Source organism: Notechis scutatus, chromosome 3 (assembly GCF_049901735.1).
Source record: "Notechis scutatus isolate UNSWTSFEM ecotype Mainland chromosome 3, rNotScu1.2, whole genome shotgun sequence".
Taxonomy (NCBI): Eukaryota; Metazoa; Chordata; class Lepidosauria; order Squamata; family Elapidae; genus Notechis; species Notechis scutatus.
Window position 1 is genome coordinate 31,184,160 of NC_142011.1, and position 18,990 is coordinate 31,203,149.

Consider the following 18,990-nt stretch of genomic DNA (forward strand, 5'->3'; position numbering starts at 1 on the left):
AATGTTTCAGTATGCATTTATATTCATGTCCACTAATCACTATTGTTACCTTTAAGCAGACACAACACAAACTATTTTAAAAAGTATAACACCTACATCTGCAAATTCTTCGAATGGCTGCAAGGATCACATTTTTTATTCTGGTAAACTTTCAGCAATTGTCATTTTGGAAAGAAAACCTATTCCCTTTCAGTTGAGTTTAAACTGGCACAATCTCCATACATTATGGATGTCGTCCTAATGGATATCCTTAAACGAGAAACAACTCAAGAGGTTTCATATAATTTCTACAGACGTATGATAGGGGATTTTCACGTGTTGAGAAAAGCCATAGGAAAGCAATGACGACCGGATGGTTAACCGAATAGAACCTCAGAGGTGCAACGTTGTGAGACGCCCACATGCTGGCAACACCTTTAAAAAACAACAAAAAAAAAACACCACCCCTCCCATCCAACATTGAGTTCAGCAGCCAAGGACGGTGTGTGATTTCGGGGCGTGGCCTCGCACTCACCTTGGTTTACGGAACAATGAGACGGGCGTTGCTATGGGCGGGGTTACAAGCTTTCCATCTCTCTGAGTGGAAGGTAGAAAGGGCTACTACGAAAGGAAGCAATGCGGATTAGCCCGGAATCGAATTATGATCCCAGCATAGACAGACGCTTCCTTGTTTTTCACCTGGGATCCCACCTGAAAGGGCTGGGCAGAGCAGCTTCGGATGCCCTTCGTTTGTAAACAGGTGGGGCTGCTCCGCGATTGTCTGCGACTTACTTGACGGAGGCGGCTCACTACCACGTTAGAGCCTGGCGGTTGCAGCTCGCATAGTGGCTGTTTCGTTTCATAGATGGTCCTTTTCTTTTCCTACCACCCCCGCCTCCTCCTCCTCCTCTCCCTCGGAGGCTGGTTCTGCTGCTCATGACGTGCCTCTCTCGCTGAGCTCCCAGCCCTCCCGCCTACCAGCTCACTCCCTGCTGCTGCAGCTTATTACTATTTGTTCTCCCCCCCTCCCCACCACCGCTTTCCGAGGAGGGGGACGATTATTATTATTATTTTGGCCCCCTTACGCCTAGAGAGCAGTGTGTGTGTGGGGGGGGAAACCCGAGGGAAGCAAGGCGCTGCATTGTTCTACCCCGCCTCCATTTATTTTCTTTTTGCAATTTATTTATTTATTTTTAATTGGAAGGAGGCTCGGGAGCAGCCTCTGATTGTCCTCGCCAGATGAACCTCTCCTCGGCCAGCGATACGTCTTGACTCCGGAGGGGGCAAAACCAGAAAGAGAAAAAAGGTTAGCCATGCATGGCGTCGATTCCTCCCCTCTCATGCCCCTACCCGAAGGGAAAAAACCCCCCTTCCCCGTGACACCTCCTGCCTTGGGGCTTTTCCCCCTTTTCCTCTCACTTCGACCGCCTTCCCACCGCGTCCAACGGGGCTAAACTCGGTAGACGCCCCAACCGTGCGGCGCCGCTGTCTCGCCGGAGCTCGCAAGGCTGCGAGATCACGTGGAGGGGTCTCGGTGGAGTTCGGCGTTCGCAGGCTGCGCGGGGACGGGGAAGGCGAGAGGGGGGAGGGCGCGGGAGAAGGGGAGGGGTCTGCCCCGCGCCTCCCCTCCCCATTTCCGAAATCCGACTTCTCCGTTCCAGCCCCCCACTCCCCCCGCAACCTCCCTGCGATTGTTCGCAATTCCGATATTCCTCCGCTCTTCATCTCACTTCGCCTTCGCCTTGCGCGGCGCACCCCCCGCATATTCCTCCCTTTTACCCCGAGAGAGGGGTGTGTTTCTTTCTTTCCTCCGGGCGGCGAATCAGCGCTCTTGCTCCCCTCGCGTCTCCGGCCTCCATTGGCTGCCGGTTGTTAGAAATGTGGGTGGGGGTGGGGGGAAAAAAGGGAATCGCGGCCAGACAATTCAGGTGTTTGCTTGAGCCCTGTTGATCCTTAGTACCTTTTGTTTTTAAAGTCTGCTTGAACTTCTCTCTCCTCCCCCCTCCCCCCCCACCGTCCCGGTTCCTTGACAATCGAAACGCTGTCTTTCTCTCCTCCTCCCGGTTCGAATTCGTGTTTTTCCAGCCTCTAAACCTGGAGGCTTTTTAGGCAGGGGTTGGAGTAGCCGAAAGGCAAATTGGCCTGGAAAGAGAGAGAGAGAGAGAGAGAGAGAGAGAAAGCGCGCCAGCTGTTTGGTGGCTTCAGTGAGTTTTCTCTCAGAAAGAAAGTCGTGCAGAGGGCAAATCGCGCCTTGTTCCTGCAGCTGCATCTTCTCTGGGGTTGCCCAACAGTTTTTCTTTTCCAAATCTTCGAAAGGTGCGGAGCTGTGCTCAATTTTCATTGTTCAAAAAGAAACGGAAAAAAAACAACAACCCCAAAGAAAACCTCCCTTTCTCCCGTGTTTGATGCGAGGCCGGTCTTGACAACTCAAGAGCGTGAAGTCGATGAGGAGAGAGAGGTTTGATGCTGATGCGTGAAAAAAGGTTGTAAAGAGTCCCGCGGTTTCTCCAGGGCTTGACTTTGCTTAAGATGTGAGCTTACAGCTTTTCGTTGAGCCGAAGAAAAGAGAGGCATGTATCTCTTCCTTGTGTTTTGGGATAGTCGGGCAGGTGTTGAGCGGCGGGTGGCTTCCAGGTTTGTTCGCGTTGGAAGCGAATTCCTCGTTTTCTGTAGCTGAGAGAGGGAGAGATGTGAACTGGCTGCCACGCCCAAATTTCAGGCACTTTGGTGGTCGCGGTGGGCAGCTGTGATCTGTCCCAAAGCTTTCAGCCCCCTTCTCGATTAATCATCCCATTTTTGGAACCGAACACGTTTTTTCTAAGGTTGGATGTTTTTAGTTGGACGTTTGTATACTTTTTGATGGATAGCTACGGTTAATTCTGAGAAATTGTGTGGTCCCTTTAAATGGTCACCCTCCTCTGACAGAGCTTGGCTATAACACCAGTTGTAATGTGTGTTAAATATTAACAGCCCTGGGAGGCTCTTTTGGTTGTAAAATCCTTAAAGGAAAAGCTTGCTTGGATAAAGGAGGAACACTTAAGATTAATGAAGATTAGAGTAACATTAAGATAACCTAAGATTGCTTATTCTGATGTAATTCCCTGTTGAATTCATGTTCTTTTCAATAAGATTGCAGCCTTAAATTGAAATCCTAGGGACCCTTGTGAGAAAAATTCTATTGTACTTAATATTTCTCGTTATACATATGCATAGAATTATTTCTTTTAATGATTTGCTCTAGTGATGTAGAAGCCAGGGTCTGTTGGTGATAATTAAGGTTCTGATTTTTGTAGAATTACGGAAGGAAGAGAGGACAGGAAAAGTGCCAGCTCCTGTTATTTGCTGTCCACTAAAACAAAAATTGCTGACTCCTTTGCTTCAGCCTCTGTTCCATATAAAGCAGAGATACAGTTGGAAATCTTGCTTTGATATGTGAGTTGATGGAGGCAATACCACCAGATGAGCTCTAGTAAGATTACTCACTGTGTTACATGAGAGAACACATTTGGAGGCTTGTGCTGTGGGAAGAAAGAAAATGGTAAGTTGCTTAGCAAATGGCAATTCATGCCTTCCTCCCTTCCTGTTGCATTTTGTTATTTGAAGCACCAGAGGCTCCATCTTGTATCTAGGAGCTTATTGAACTCTAGATGATCTCCATTTATTTTATTGGAGAGACCTAAATCTCTGAACCCTCAGACAGAAATTAGAATTTTCTGTAGCATGTATTTGTGAATGTATTCTCAATTATTTCTCCTGTAAATGTTTTTTATTTTTTTATGGATATTGTGCAAGAAGTTTCTTTAAAAAATACCTCTTATTGATGCAATTCATGATATAGAGGAAAAAAAGAATGAATGAAACCTACAAAAGATCAGCAAGGGAATTGAGTCACTGACATCAGCTATCATGAAAAGCGGCCAGGTGGAAAATGACTTGTGAATTGTGGATGTGTTTTAGAATGCCTGAAGTTTATGTAAAAAGAGTAAAGAAAAGCATGTAAATAGAGTAAAGGAAAATATTAATTCTAGGGTGTTTCTGAGCTTGGTTGTTTTCTTGCAAACATTTCATTATTCAAACTAAATAACATCATCAGTGCTAATATGCTAGGTATGTATGTGCATATATGTGTGCAGGAAATTAGCTGTGGTATTATTGCTGAACTGAAGTTGTACTTTGATCCTTGTTTCAGCATAACACATTAACACAAGGCCTGCTGATTTTCAGAAGTTTAGCTTGCATCAGTGATTAAATAAAGAATATTGAGAGTAATGTTGAGAACATAATTGCCTTATATTCTTTTTCCTGTTGGTTTCTTCAATACAATCATACATCAAAATCTGGATTCTGGTGATAGTTCTGTGGATTCCTGAGAAATATATGTTTGATTATCATAGGCAAACACTCTGAAGTTCCTCCTTTAACATTTATTTTTTACAAAACATTTGTTTTTTATTATGTAATATGGGTTGAAATATACATTTAAAACATTTTCCTTGCTGTATACTTTCTAAGCATTCACCCACATTTATTACAGCATACGATGAAAGATTAAAGGCAGGCATGTCTTTTTAAATCCCATTTCTTTAGTTACCTTCCCTTTTTATCGAGTTCCATACTCTGTACTTTTTGCAACTTTGTTTGCTATAGGTGTATGGATTATGTTTAATTATGATTAAAGTATCTTCACTCTAGGTGTGTGTGTTTGTTTTAATGTAAGGATATGATGGTCTTAGTTTTGATTCTGTAGTAGGAAGATACAGATTTAAATATCTGAGTTCTGGCTAATTGGAAGACAATATGTCACCTTTATTAATTCAGGCTGGAATCTTATGCACACTTGTACTAAACAACACATCTTAATAGCTACATATTAAAGATACAACCATATATGAAAAATATGCAGCAGAGTTTTTGTGACATTTTTTACAGGTCAAACTATTTTTCATGCACTGTCTTGCCTGTAGGAAAGTGTCTCCTTTTTCCAACTAAGTAGGAAACTTCCTCTTAGAGATATCAGTGATATATTGGGTTTCAGCATCATTTATTTGAGAACTGCTACAATTTGCAATTTTATTATTGATCTGAGTGGGCATTTGGGTGTGGCTTGATTGCTTTTGATCTACTTGCTGGCTTTGTCTTTGATTCCTCATTTTCCTTTCATGTCTATGAGCTTATTTTAAGACTCATAAAAGGCTTTTTTTAAAGAAAAAAAGATATGCATTGCCAATCTCATTAAGAGTTATGCATTCACTTGTAAATGGTGCCCAATGTGACTTTGATATTACTGAATACACTGATCACACGGCACATTTCCTTTTTTCATTTTCTGAGATCTAACAGTTACTATCCCATCTTTTCTCTGCTTCAGATGGTGTACACTAATATTGCTTTGCAAGAAGGATTTATTGTTACACTTTTTGTAGCAACAACTTCTTTGGTCTTTAGAACAGCTAAAGATTAACTGCCTGGGTGAAGAAAACAATCTGGTTATAGTTTGCATGTTCAGAAGTAGACATCTTATTGTTTTTTTCTATTTGCCATTGGTAATCTGGAGGCAGAGTATTTGTTTGTAGACACACCTCTGGAGGTGCATTGCTTTTAGTTTGAGGTATGATTCTTAGCCTAGTATTGTTGGATAAAGACAGACCTTGGTGGTAGTTTTTCATTATACAGGCCTGTTCTGAAAGAGCCTTCCCCAGTCAGTAGGTGCTGAGATGTCAGACTATATAGCTTCTGCTGTACTTAATAAACAGGTTTGTTAGCTGCATTGGGTGGAAACAATAGAAGCTGTAGTATAAAACATCTGGAGTATCCTACCTGTCACTCCTAATTCCTGTATAGCAATGTTTTTGGGCAACATACAAATATATCTATTTTTAAAAGTCAATATATAAACCACCTAGATTCTCAGAAATCTTCCCAATGCATATTTTTTTTTTCTTTTCCTTGTTCTGGTCATTGCAAAAAAAAAAAAAGGGCATTTGGAGAGCTGTTTCATGTATGGAATTCTGTCCCTGGTTGCCTTCACTGCTTTTGTTGTGAATGAAGAATAGGAGCTGCTGCGGTAAGCACTACTTGTGCTTTCTCTTCCCCAGAGATTTATATTTCCATGTAGTGTGCGTGTGCTTCCCTTTTGCCTTCTTTGTCAGTGGGACTATTGATGGCAGCAAAATATTTCTCAGTTCTGTCTGCAATTGCTGGGTTCCATTTATTGCTTTAACAGCAAGTTTGGATAGTAATGGAGGCATTAAATCAGACATATTCTATAAATAGGGATGAAACATTCACAATAATTACTGCTGCAGTGAGTATGCAAACATCTTGAAGGGGTGGATTGATGCCGGGTACTCTGCAGGCTGCTTCTGTATTGGTTTGTATAAAGTGCTGGTTGATAAAGCCTTGATTCTAAGAGATGAGAATTAGAGTATTTTCCCACCCCCCCTGTGTGGAACAACAGTGATTTCTGTGCACCTCTCTCTGTTGACCTTGGTGTGTTTCCCAAGACTTCTCCTAATGAAAAAGTAGAATTTTGCACCATCAATTTCGGTGAGACTCTATTGCCCTGATTAAAGCTGAGATTGCTAGCCATGTCCCATCCATTGGCAGGAGACCGCTACCTTGTATTCTTTCCTTCCACATTATTTTAAACTATAAATGTCATTTGCAGATGTACTTCTGATTCCGGCCTTTGGAAAACATCTCTTGATGTGTCACAACTAGAGGGTTGGAAGTTATGGTGCCACAGGCATTGGCTTTGAGGTCTCTTTCTTTGAATTTGGCAAGATGTACGATTTAACCTTGCCTTTGCCTTTTACTATTTGTGAAATGAAAATGTTAATATTTTTCTGTCTCTGAGGTAATGTTGGATTTTTATATTTGGGCATGTATTTGAATATCTCTAATGGATCCTTTGGTGTGCGGTAACTTTAAAGAAGAACTCTAGACTATATGTTTCTTTTAGATGTTGTTATATTTCTTTCTTCTTTGAGGATGCAAATTCATTTTCAATTAACAATATTGTCCCAAATCCAGAAGCCTGTGTGTACTCTGATACACATTGAGGACCTCTCAATTCAGCTTAGTGAAAGAAACCATGTTTGTATATCTGTTATTGCTCCCTTTATGCAAATGAAGAATTGCTGTTGGAACCCCACATTCTGGGGTGATTTTTTTGAAATGCTCACATCAGAATAAAGAAGACCAGATGTCTCCAAACTTGGCAATTTTAAGACTTGTGGACTTCAACTTCCAGAATTCTCCAGCTAGTATAGCTGGCTGAGGAATTTTGGGAGTTGAAGTCCACAAGTCTTTAAATTGCCAAATTTGGGGACCCTTGAAGTAGACAAAACGCCCCTACTGAACTGTCCTGTCTAATACGGCTTGCTTATAAAGTTTGCCACTGCACAAAAATTATATGAAAGTGCAAATACTGTATTCATCTGCTAGACTTAGCGGAGCAGCCACAGATCTGTCCATCTGTGGGTTCCCATTGTATAGCAGAAGAAAGAGAGTCTGCTGCTCAAACAATGTTCTCCCAGTGTTAATCTTTATAAATGCTTGCTTGCAGAAACAGGGTGGTGATGGAAGGGATACATGTGCATGTTGATGGGGAATTGGAGGGAGAAGATGGTTAGGTCTGCTCTCTTTTTATACCCATAGAGACCAAGGATAAGTTTCATCTTATGAATCATTACTTCAGTACAGGTAGTCCTTGACTTACTACAGTTCATTTAGTGACCATTCAAAAGTTACAACGCCACTGAAAAAAGTGACTGGTGACCATTTTTCACACTTACGGCCTTCGTAGCATCCCCATGATCACTTGATCAAAATTCAGATGCTTAGAAACTGGTGGCTGCCTCCCAAGGTGACGTGATGACCTTTTACAACCTTTTAACAAGCAACATCAATTTTGAAAGCCAGATTCACTTAACAACGTGTTACTAACTTATCATGTGCAGTGATTCACTTAACAACTGTGGCAACAAATGTTGTAAAATTGGGCAAAACTCACTTCATAGATGTCTCACTAAACAACAGAAATTTGGGGCCCAATTGTGGATGTATGTTGAAGACTACCCTGTAGTGTTCCCAAGCATTTGTTTGAATTTCTGCATAGTAAGAAGCATGGAAGTCCTTTTGGATAGAAAAAACATCTGGATCCTTTCTTTACCATGTGGTTTTTCAAGATATTCTCTATGAAAGCACCTGGAAACAGCTTACGCATGAATAAGTCATAAAAACAAAGTAAATACTCATAGACCTTTGCCTGGACTGCTTAAACATGTTCGTAGTCTACGCAGGATTGCTTAAAGAGCAACTATATAGTTTTACTATATATTGCACAATTCTTGAGTGTAGCCCTTGACTTACAACCAACCATTTATTTAGTGACCATTTGAAATTACAATGGCACTGAAAAAAAATGACTTATGAATGGTCTTTGCATTTAAGAGCTGAGGTAATGTAGTGGTCAGAGTGCAGTACTGCAGGCTACTTCTGCTGCCTGCTGGCTGCCTGCAATTTAGCAGTTCAAATCTCACCAGGCTCAAGGTTGACTCAGCCTTCCATCCTTCCGAGGTGGGTAAAATGAGGACCCAGATTTTGGGGGCAATATGCTGATTCTGTAAACCGCTTAGAGAGGGCTGTAAAGCACTGTGAAGCAGTATATAAGTCTAAGTGCTATTGCTAGTATAACCACTGCAGCATCCTCATGAGTGTATGATCCAAATTTGGGCATTTAGCATCCAGCATTTACAACACAACCTGCATTCTCATGTGATCACCATTTGTCACTTTCCCAGCCAGCTTCCAACAAGCAAAGTAAATGGGAGAAGTAAGCACCATGTGAATTCACTTAACAATGGTAAGAAGTTCATAAAATCCTATACAACTCCACAACTGCCTTGCTTAGCAATGGAAATTCTGTTCCCAATTGTGGTAAGTTGAGGACTACCTGTAATACAGTATCCTGTCTATGTATGTATGTATGTATGTATGTATGTATGTATGTATGTATGTATGTATGTATATCAATATATAAATAAATAAAGAAAATTTCATGTTTACAAATAAGACTTAAAAGTGAATTCTTCAGATGACCTAATTCTTTAATCTGGTAGTCAGTGCCAAATGAGTGCTGAGAGTATACAATAATCTCATCTCTCTCTGTTAATTACTTCAGGAATTTCCAGCTTTTGGGGAATTTTGGGAGGATACTATAGCCATATTCATAAAATGGTTGCCCCAGTGAACATTGTCACACACAGAAATAACCATTGTTCAAAAGACAGTCTGATGAGCTGCAGGTAGTCCTTGACTTATGACCACAATGGAGCTTGGAATTTCAGATGCAAGTTGTTGTCACAGGTTAAGGCACCACACATCTAGCTCATTTTAGGATAGTCATAAAGCATGGGTATTAAATTTGATTGTGCCACAGGCCGGATCGTGATTTATCATGATGTTTTTTTGCCTTTGCGGAGCCCAGGTAGGTGTGGCCTGTGTGTGATGTATCTGGCCCGTAGGCCACCATTTTGAGAGGCTTGTCATAAAACAAGTCACTGTGATCATTAAGCAAATAGAATAGAATATAGAATTCTTTATTGGCTAAGTGTGATTGGACACACAAAGAATTTGTCTTGGTGCAAATGCTCTCAGTGTACATGAAAGAAAAGATACATTCGTCAAGAGTCAAGAATCATAAGTTACAACAATAATAATCATAGGGTAAAATAAGCAATCAAATTATACTAGGAAACAGTCAATATAAATAGGATACAAGTGACAAACTTACAGTCATAAAGTCACAAGTGGGAGGGGATGGGTGATAAGGAGTGATGAGAAGATTAATAGTAATAGTAGTGCAGACTTTGTAAATAGTTGGACAGTGTTGAGGGAATTATTTGTTTAGCAGAGTGATGGTGTTCAGGGAAAAACTGTCCTTGTGTCTAATTGATCTGGTGTGCAGTGCTCTAGCTTCGTTTTGAGGGTAGGAGTTGAAACAGTTTATGTCCAGGATGTGAGGGGTCTAAATATTTTCACAGCCCTCCTTTTCACTCGTGCAGTATACAGGTCCTCGATGGAAGGGAGGTTGGTAATAATTGTTTTTTCTGCATGAATCATATGGGTATTAAATGAATCATGGTCATTAAGCAAATCCATTCTGAATCATGTTATTTTTGGCTGGAAAGCAGTAAAAAATGTTGCAAATTGTGATCACATGACCATGGAAACAGTCATAAACACAATTTGGTTGCCAAGTGCCTGAAATGCAATCATGTGACCATGGAGGGTGCCACAGTAATAACTTTATTCAAGCATTATAAGTAGCTTTTTTTGAAGTCCATTGTAACCACACATGAATGTTAAATGGTTGGTTGTAAGTCAAGAACTACTTTAGTTATTTTTGTTTAAGATACACACTTCCGAGCAGTATGGAGATGCTGACTTATTTTTAAAGAAATCTCAGATATATTGTGGATGAGATAGGGCAAAAAATGGAAGCATCATTACAAATACAGATTATGCTTGAGTCTAATGCTTTGCAACACTGTAGTTTCCCCATTTATTTAACTTTAGATTAAACATAAACCGGAGAAAAACGGCTGGGGTATAATACCTGATATAAGCACTTTGGTACTGAGGGCTTGTAAGTTTGTTTCTGTCACACATAAGATGAAAAATGCTGGGCATACATGTATGCTGTGCATGAGGTGGGGATGTGGATGGATCTTTTCATGAGGAAAGAAAAAAGTTTTTTCTTCATCTTTTTCCCTCTCTTTCCCCTCTTCCCTACTGTTAGCTTCATTTTTTGTGTGTGGAAAGCTTCATTAGGAGTTCATAATGAATTCATGACCAGTTCTGCCTTATGATCTCTCTGCTTCTAATGTAACACCTTTCAGTGGATATTTTTAGCTTTGGTTCCCCACCTCCCCTTTTCTTCTGCAGGATTCTGAAAGGACTTGTGTGTGTATGTGTGTGTGTGTGTTTCAGAGGTGGTATTCAGCAGGTTCTGACCAGTTCTGGAGACCTCTGACTGGAGATTTTACAGTATCCTTCCCCTGCCAAACCCACCAAGCCACGCCCACAGAACCAGTAGTAAAAAAAATTGTGTGTGTGTGTGAACAGAGTGATTTCACGAAAAGTTTGGGTATGGAGGAGGGGAACATCCCTCCCATGTATATTTTCCAGTGCAATCTCTCAGAATATGCCTTGCAATTAATGCCTGTGAAAAACATTACTGGCTCATATAGATACAGCCAGATGGGAATCCAGTTACATCTGCTGTTTGTGGAAAAGCAGCTGGATTTGGTGGTGGGATGCAAATTCTGAAGACAGAGGTGGGGAAATATAACACTAGGTTCCTCATTCCCCCTCTCCATTATTTCAAGCCTAAAATTCAATAATTTTCAGGGGTGGTTGTAAAGAGGAAGAATGATAGATGCTGTTGTTGAAAGGACAGCTTTGCAAATTCTGATTCTATTCTTGGGGGTGGCCATGGACCTGAATGAGCAATGGAAGCAATTAAAGTGCTCTAATTAGATGTACCATCGATTTGCTATTATTTCTAATGGTAGGAGGTGCTATCAATACTGAAAAACCTGAGAAGAAATCTGGGCATTCTGGATGTATGCACATTTTCATTTTTTTCTCCCCATCCCTGGATTTGGTGAATCAGGATATACATTGCTAGAAAAAGTTTAAATTTAGATTCTTGCTTTGAAGGGATTCAATTTAATAGTCTATTATTTTATGAAGTGTACTCAAGCCTTACAATCTCATTTTAAAGTGGGAAGTTCTGCCCTTTCTGCTGGCAAGAGATCAGAACAGGTGTTCTATGTATTGTTGGATTTTTGTGCTTGAGGGCTGTCCAAATTTGTTGTTCTACTTCCTAGGCTTCAAAAAGACTTCGTATGTTGGCATTTCAGCATGGAATAATGCTGTAGTGTATACATCAGTACATGGCTGATGTAGTATAAACCCTATTGTATCCAGTTGAAAAAGGCAATAGTGATACAGTAGCTGGATTTATTTCTGGGCAATTAAGAGGAAATGCTACAGTGAATTGTCCTCCTTTATTGCATTAAGTCAGGGGTGTCAAACTTGCGTTGTTACAGCGTCGTCACGTGACATATTGGGATTTTTTCCCCTTTTCACTAAATCGGATGTGGGCGTGGCCAGCATGTGGCGCATCCAGCTCGCAGGCCAGGAGTTTGACACCCCCCTACATTAGGTGGTACCAAATGGAACTATCTAATCATCGTTGAGATTTTGATTGCCACATTTTGTGACTAGGTTGAGTGAATTTAATTGTTCCGGTGGCAGAAGATGCCAGATTGATGTGAAGCAGCTATGGGGGCTATTTGTTTATAGCAAGTCGGAATTCTGGATTATGGTGAACTGGATCCCCATTATGATGAAAATCTCAGGGAACACTGTTAGTAGTAGCATAGAATTCAGCTGTGTTTAGAATTGATTAAAAATACATAGTTGCAGAAGAGTTCAGTGTTGGGGTTCTTTTTTTTTTAAAGAGTCAGATAAATTCTGGAGTGGTGGTATTTTTGCCACATGAGTCAAGAAGCTAAACTATTTAGATGTATCTGGAATAGTTCTTGGGCAGACAGATTTTAATAAAAAAACCCTGCATAACCACTATGACAAATAACAAAAATAAGCCTTACTGGCTCTGTAAGGAGCCTGTGTGAAAACATTTTGGGATTAAGCTGCCTAAATGTGCTAAAAATCTTAGGATTTGTGAAGAAATACTAAATGAAGAATCTGAATTGTTGCCTTGTCCATTTTGGATTAATCTTTTAATCTGTTACTTGATTACAGGTAGTTTGTGTGCCTCTATAATAGAAGGAGAATATCAAAGCATGTTTTCACTGCTAGATTTATTCAAAAATCATTCTCCCATTCATTTCTCTTTCATGCTATAGTTGGTAGTGTTGATAAATCTGTCATCAAAAAACTAAATGCTTGCTATCAAATCAAAATAAAATGATATGATATGCTGAACAATATTTTCACTGTCTGATTTATATTTCGAAAATCACTATTCTACCCCCCAAAAAAGATGGAATTGCTGATCTAGTCAGGAATGATGTTTGCAGTTTCCATCTCTAACTGTGCTTTATATTGTCCAAACATTAGCCTGCAGGGTCTAACTTCAAACATTTCTGGAGTATTTTCTCCAGGGCTTAACTCAGACCCCTCTTAGATTACAATTCCAAGATAAACAGCAAAACCAGGAAGTCAAAGCCCATGGATTGCTATAATGCATAGCTGGATTAATAGCTGTGTACAATTTGGTGGTATTGTGTGCGCGCGCAAACACTTTCAAGTCAGTGTTGACACCTGGTGACTGCTTGGACAAGTCTTTACAGTTTCCTTGGCAGTATTTCAAAAGTGGTTTGCCACTGCTTGCCTAGGGCTCAGAGAGATTGAATGGCTTATGGTCACCCAACTGGTTTTCTGCCCAAGGAGAGGGACTAGAACCCAGTCTGCTGGCTTCTAATGACTACACCAAACTGGCTGTCTAACTTGCTGGGTTACAATTAGATTAACTTTATGGAGAAAGAAAGTGGACAGGATTTTCAGCTATTTTCCATTTGAGTGCTTCTAATACAGGATGTGTGGAAGAACAAACACTTAGAGGGTGGGGCTTGACTTTTACCTCTTTCGCTGGTGTTGTATCTTCTTCTGATTTTCTTGCTTCTTTTCTCTTTTATACGTCAAAAACATTTTTTGATTCTTCACTGTGCTGTTATAAGCTCTAGGTGCATGAGAGTAAAGATTGCTGGTGAATGGGAGGAGCTGATGTAGGATACTGTCAAATATCTGGGATACTTTAATTTACTGGTCAGTTGGACTGCTTGATTTGTCTCTGATTTCTTAGTGACTACATTCATATGTTATGCCAAGTCTATCAATGTCTTTTGCTTGGTTTTTGCCTACCATGTTATATGAATTCAGCCACTGGGACTTTTTTCAGAAAATTGTGGGTAACACAATCTGTTGTTTCATGAGATGTGTGAATCTAGACAATTAAAGTCATTAGTCATTCTGTGGCAGAAAATCTTGGCTGTTACCAAAGGGAACTGTCTGCTGAACATAATAGCCCTGGAAGATAATCAGGTGTGGGGTTAATTGCAGGTGTACAGTGATGAAAGAGACACTTGTTCACCCAGTCTAATGAGATAAGAAGACTGATAGGCAGAGCCATTTTCTTCACATACCTCTGAGACTACAGCTAGTCCTTGACTTAAGGCCACAATTTAGAGTGGAACTTCCCTTGTAAAGTGAGATGGTCTTGCCCAATTTTTGCCATGGTTGTTAAGCAAATCATGATGATTAAGTGTCGTCATCAAGTGAATCTGGTTTCCCCCATTGACTTTGCAGGTGGAAGCCCCGCTGGGAAGATTGCGAATGGTGATCAGATGGCCTTAGGCTTCATGCCACTGCCAAGAGTCTAAATTTTAATCATGTGACTGCAGGGATGCTGCGATGATTGTGAGAGGATTAGTCATAAGTCACTTTTTAAGCACTGTTGTAATATCAAATGGTTGCTGAACGAATGGTTGTAAGTTCAGGACTATTGTATGTCATATCTTTGACATAGAGCAAGAGGAAATAATGAATTTGCACAAGTAGTTATGGGTGCCTTTGTTTGGCACATGTGATACCTCTACTCTGCAAGCTGCATTGGTTGCAAGTGTGCTTTCAGGTTCATTTCAGGGTACTGGCTATTACCTTTAAAGCTCTTCATTGTTTGGACCAGGTTACTTGCGGAACTATCTCTTCCCAGTTGTAAGTCCTGTTAGAGTAAGCAAGAGGAGCATGTGCCAGGTCCCATTTGTTAGAGAAAGTCAACTGGCAGGACAGAGGAGAACGGCCTTTTTGGTACTGGTGTCCATCTTCCATGAAATAATGTCACCATAGATCAGACTTCTTGAAGACCAGGTTTTGTGGTTTAGCCTGGGAGTCCAGATGTGTGGCATTTCCTGTATTTTGTTTGTGTTGATTGTTGCTGTTTTTTTGGGGGGGCTCTTTATGTTAGTATAGTTTTGTTACATAGTTTTTATTTTATTTTAAAATATTGTTACCTGTCTAGATAGCTTGAGTTGAGTAGCTATACACATTTAATAATTAAATAGATAAGTAATCATCAAAATAAAACCACTCAGATTTTCCTTAGATCTCATGGCAGACACACTTGCTTACATGTGGTTGAACTAGAGTAGGGGTCTCTTGCTGGGGAGTTCTGGGAATTGAAGTCCACAAGTCTGAAAGCTGTACTTTAGACATGCAAAGAGAAAAAAAAATCTGTATCCCAAATGAATGATTCTTTTTCCAACTGCATATTTATGGGAAAATACTCTTATGTGTTCTTAAACAAATTTATTTTACACAAGGGAAAACAGAGAGTGCTAAGCCATTATGTAGGTACTTTGTTTTACTGTGTGAATTCAGCAAATTGTGATTTAGACAATAAAGAATGGCTACTGTAGTTCGGGTTATCCATGAAAGAAAAAAAGTGCTGTTTAGGAAAAATATCAGAAGCACATATTTTAAAAAATGTACTGTTGTATCCAGTCCTGAGTTTGGATATATAAAAAATATCCCCTTTGACAAGAATAGCTGTTTCCTTCTTGCTTGCTTGTGGTAAAGAATTGCAGCCTACAGTCAATGTGTGTTCTTGTAATAGGCCCAGTTTCAATGGCATCTTGGGAAGAATCGACATCCTCTAATCCAGTGTTTCTCAATCTTGACAATTTTAAAATATGTCGACTTTAACTTCTAGAATTCCCCAGCCAGCTTCTGGGAGTTGAAGTCCATATATCTTAAAGTTGCCAAAACTTTAAATCTCTGTATATTTTATTGCCTGGTGGCTGAATCCTTTCCATGCTAATAGGCGGAGAACCTCCTTGCCGTTGGGAAATTCCTAAATAATTTCCTACAGGATAAGGTGAGAAACAAATGAACAAAAAACAAACAAATAAGGATTCTGAGGAAAGATGAAAGGAGGAATTGGTCCATTTTCCTGTCTCTCCCTTCAATCTCCTCTGCCCCCTATCCCCAATGATGCTATCCTGACCATAGAGAACTAATGCTGTATTTCAACATCAGCTACAAGGTTTACTCTTGGGAAAATTCCACTGAAAAAGAATGATGCTGTCATATACCTTCTCTGGTGGATGGGGCTGGCAATGGGGTAATATTTCAGGGTATTTCACCTGCAGTTGAAAGAAAATCTTCCTTTGCTTTGCTTTCTGGGCTTGTCCTATTACTTCAGGCACAAATATTCAAGGGGCTGAATAGGCAAAGAAAAACCAGCTCATGCAGCAAGTTTAATACAAATTTAAATGGTTATTTCTCATGGCTTATACTTAGGTGTCTCTTTGCTTTTATCATTTTTTCTTTAATGCTTCCTTTCCTTAAGGAGCTGGATATTAGTGAGGGAATGGATACCACAAAGATCAGGTGACTTTCTATCTTCTCCAAACTTTCATCTTTCAATAGGTACTCTCCCCCATAGTTGTTCTCCAATAGGGCACTTGATCCATCCAAATTCTTACTTGGCCTGGACTTCCTTAGCTTCCATATCTGGACAAGAGCAGCTACGTCTTGCCATTTGTTGGGTCTGTTTGTCCTCAAGAGTATAAAATTTTGAACAAATAATAAAGCAACTTTTGTGCTTCCAACATTTGAGTTTATTATTTACTTAGAAAATGTATAGGCCTCCTACTGCCTTGGCCATTTGGATAGTGTGATTTTAGATGGTGATTAGGTTAAGTTATACATTAAAGACATATATGAAATTATGTGTCTTTAACACAAAAGCTAAATTTGTGACATTTCAACATCTGGTAAACTGTTGTTTTGAGACCCCCGCTCCCAAATTTGGGAACTCATTTCAGGTCCAGTGGCAATTAAATCCATAATGTAGGATTTAAATTTCAAGCTAATTTTAGTGTAATTAATGAAGATTCCAGTTGCCTTCCATACATTCAAAATCAGGACCATGGTAGGAAAAAAAATCAAAGCTTTTCCAGATAATTCCTCTAATTATTTCTGGTTTGTAATAAAGCATTCTTAAATGCCAGAGTTGTTTTCCATAAATTTATGATCACAGGGTACTAAAATCCCTCTGGAAATTAGTGACTTATCTTCTTTATTATACTAAGGACTCATTTTATAATGGTATGCAGTTTAGTTGTGGGTATAGAGAAAAAATTGCTGGACTGATAGCTCTGTTGTGATTGTAATTAGTGGGAGTAACCTTTCATCATGTTTTTCCAACTTCAAGAGTTACTTAATAATTCTCCTTCAAAGCAATGAAACTTGGAAAAGCAGATACAGGGTGGGTAGTTGTCTTCCTTGCGATGGAAGGACATTTATCTTTTCAGTGATAATTAGTTGTAGCAAGGACAACCTCAAAATGTAGTTAAAGCATTAATCAAACAGTATTAATCTAAGGTAACAATCCGTGTAAGTCAGATCAGTTATGAAACAAGAGATTCAAGGAATGTTTGACATTTCATTTTAAGAAATGATGTCTCATTAATAGTGCCTGTACCTGGTAAACATCTTTGGTCATGGAGGTTGTGTTATCTTCAACATTGATGATTCAACCAAAAAGGCTCTACTGATTGACATTCTTGCTCCAAGGAAAAAGAATTTGGAGCTTTCTCTTGCTGAATTTAGTTGATGAAGGACCATAAGGCAAAGAGGAAGAATATGTCCTGATTGTAATTATATCCTAGAATGTTTACAGTTTTATAGCTACATTAAGGAAGTGCCTTATATATTTCTTATGATTGGTTGCTATATTGGTTCACACTGTGATGATTGCTCCTTCTGCCTGTGAGGATTGCTCCTTGTTTAAATACTAGAAAGTATTTGTATTTAAGTTTCTATCTTCTATCTTAAAATTATTTGGGAACAACTAGAGAAAATTACTCCCAAACTATTTGAATAAATTATTAGGGAAAAAAGACATTTGCAATGAAATCTGGTATTTAATCACAAAAGTTTAGCCCAGGAATTTGGATGCATGATGCCTTTTGAGTTGAGTTTATTGAATTATTTTTAAGGAGTGAAACATAAGATAATTGGAGCATATCTGAACATGTAAACAAAAATAGCTCGTGAAACAATTACTTGTACAACACATTTTCAAATTTCAGCACTTGTAGAGAGGCTCTTTGCTTATGTCTTGTTAAAAAGTGGAATAAGCAGGTAATTCATGATCATTAGAAGAAGGATGTTTTCTAGCATTGCTGTGGGCTGTTTTCAGAAGAGAAAAGGGTGCTTCAGCTGCAAAGCTTCTGCATATTTAGGAATTGAAACAAATCGGTCAAGAAGTAAACTTTTAGCTAAATTTTAACTATTTTTTTAAATGAACACGTAGACTGCATAAATCAAACAACCACTAAATGGCAGCAAAGAATTTTTCCCTTTACTGTTACCTACTGTCCTCCAGATTTTGCAGAACACAGACACTATTTGAGTATGCAAGACCTTTCCTGAGTTGAAAACTGCTAGACGTAATTGTAATCAGGGCAAGGATTATGGATTTATAGCAGTCTTTTTCAACTTGAACCCTTACAGATGTATTGAACTCCCATAATCTCTTGGCCGAATAGCATTGGCTTGAGTAAAATCTGATCAGGAAAGAAAGTTGGAACTATTTTATTCACTGTGATTTATCAGTACTTTTTTGGCAATATTCTCAAAACAGCATAACAGCAAAATACAAAAACAGCAGAGATCTCAAGAAAGCGATAGCCGCAGCAGCAGAGGAAAGCAAAGGAAAATATGACAAAGGACTCTCACACAGATATGAACATATTTTCTCGGATACATGACCTGTTTAACTGTCATTTCTATTCCTGATTTCCCTGTAAATATTATACTAAGGGAGTGCTGTGGTTGATGCATTGTACTTAGGTATTCTGTGGCTTGCACAGCGGAAGAACTATTTTAGTGATGTATTTACTTGTCTTT

At 39.5% G+C, this 18,990-nt stretch overlaps 1 protein-coding gene across 9 annotated transcripts in view; it reads left to right on the forward strand.

Annotated features, from left to right (window-relative positions):
- The first annotated feature begins 559 nt into the window (after positions 1–559).
- The window catches only part of EPB41L1 (erythrocyte membrane protein band 4.1 like 1), a 193,676-nt gene continuing 175,245 nt past the window's right edge, over positions 560–18,990 (forward strand). For 3 of the 9 annotated variants that reach the window (XM_087959389.1, XM_087959395.1, XM_087959396.1), the window contains exon 1: positions 560–739. The gene's annotated coding sequence lies outside the window, so the exon portion shown is untranslated. Of the gene's footprint in view, positions 740–1,883; positions 2,296–3,272; positions 3,518–18,990 lie in introns of those variants that run through there. The other 6 variants (XM_087959392.1, XM_087959390.1, XM_087959397.1 and 3 more) reach the window with 4 other exon arrangements.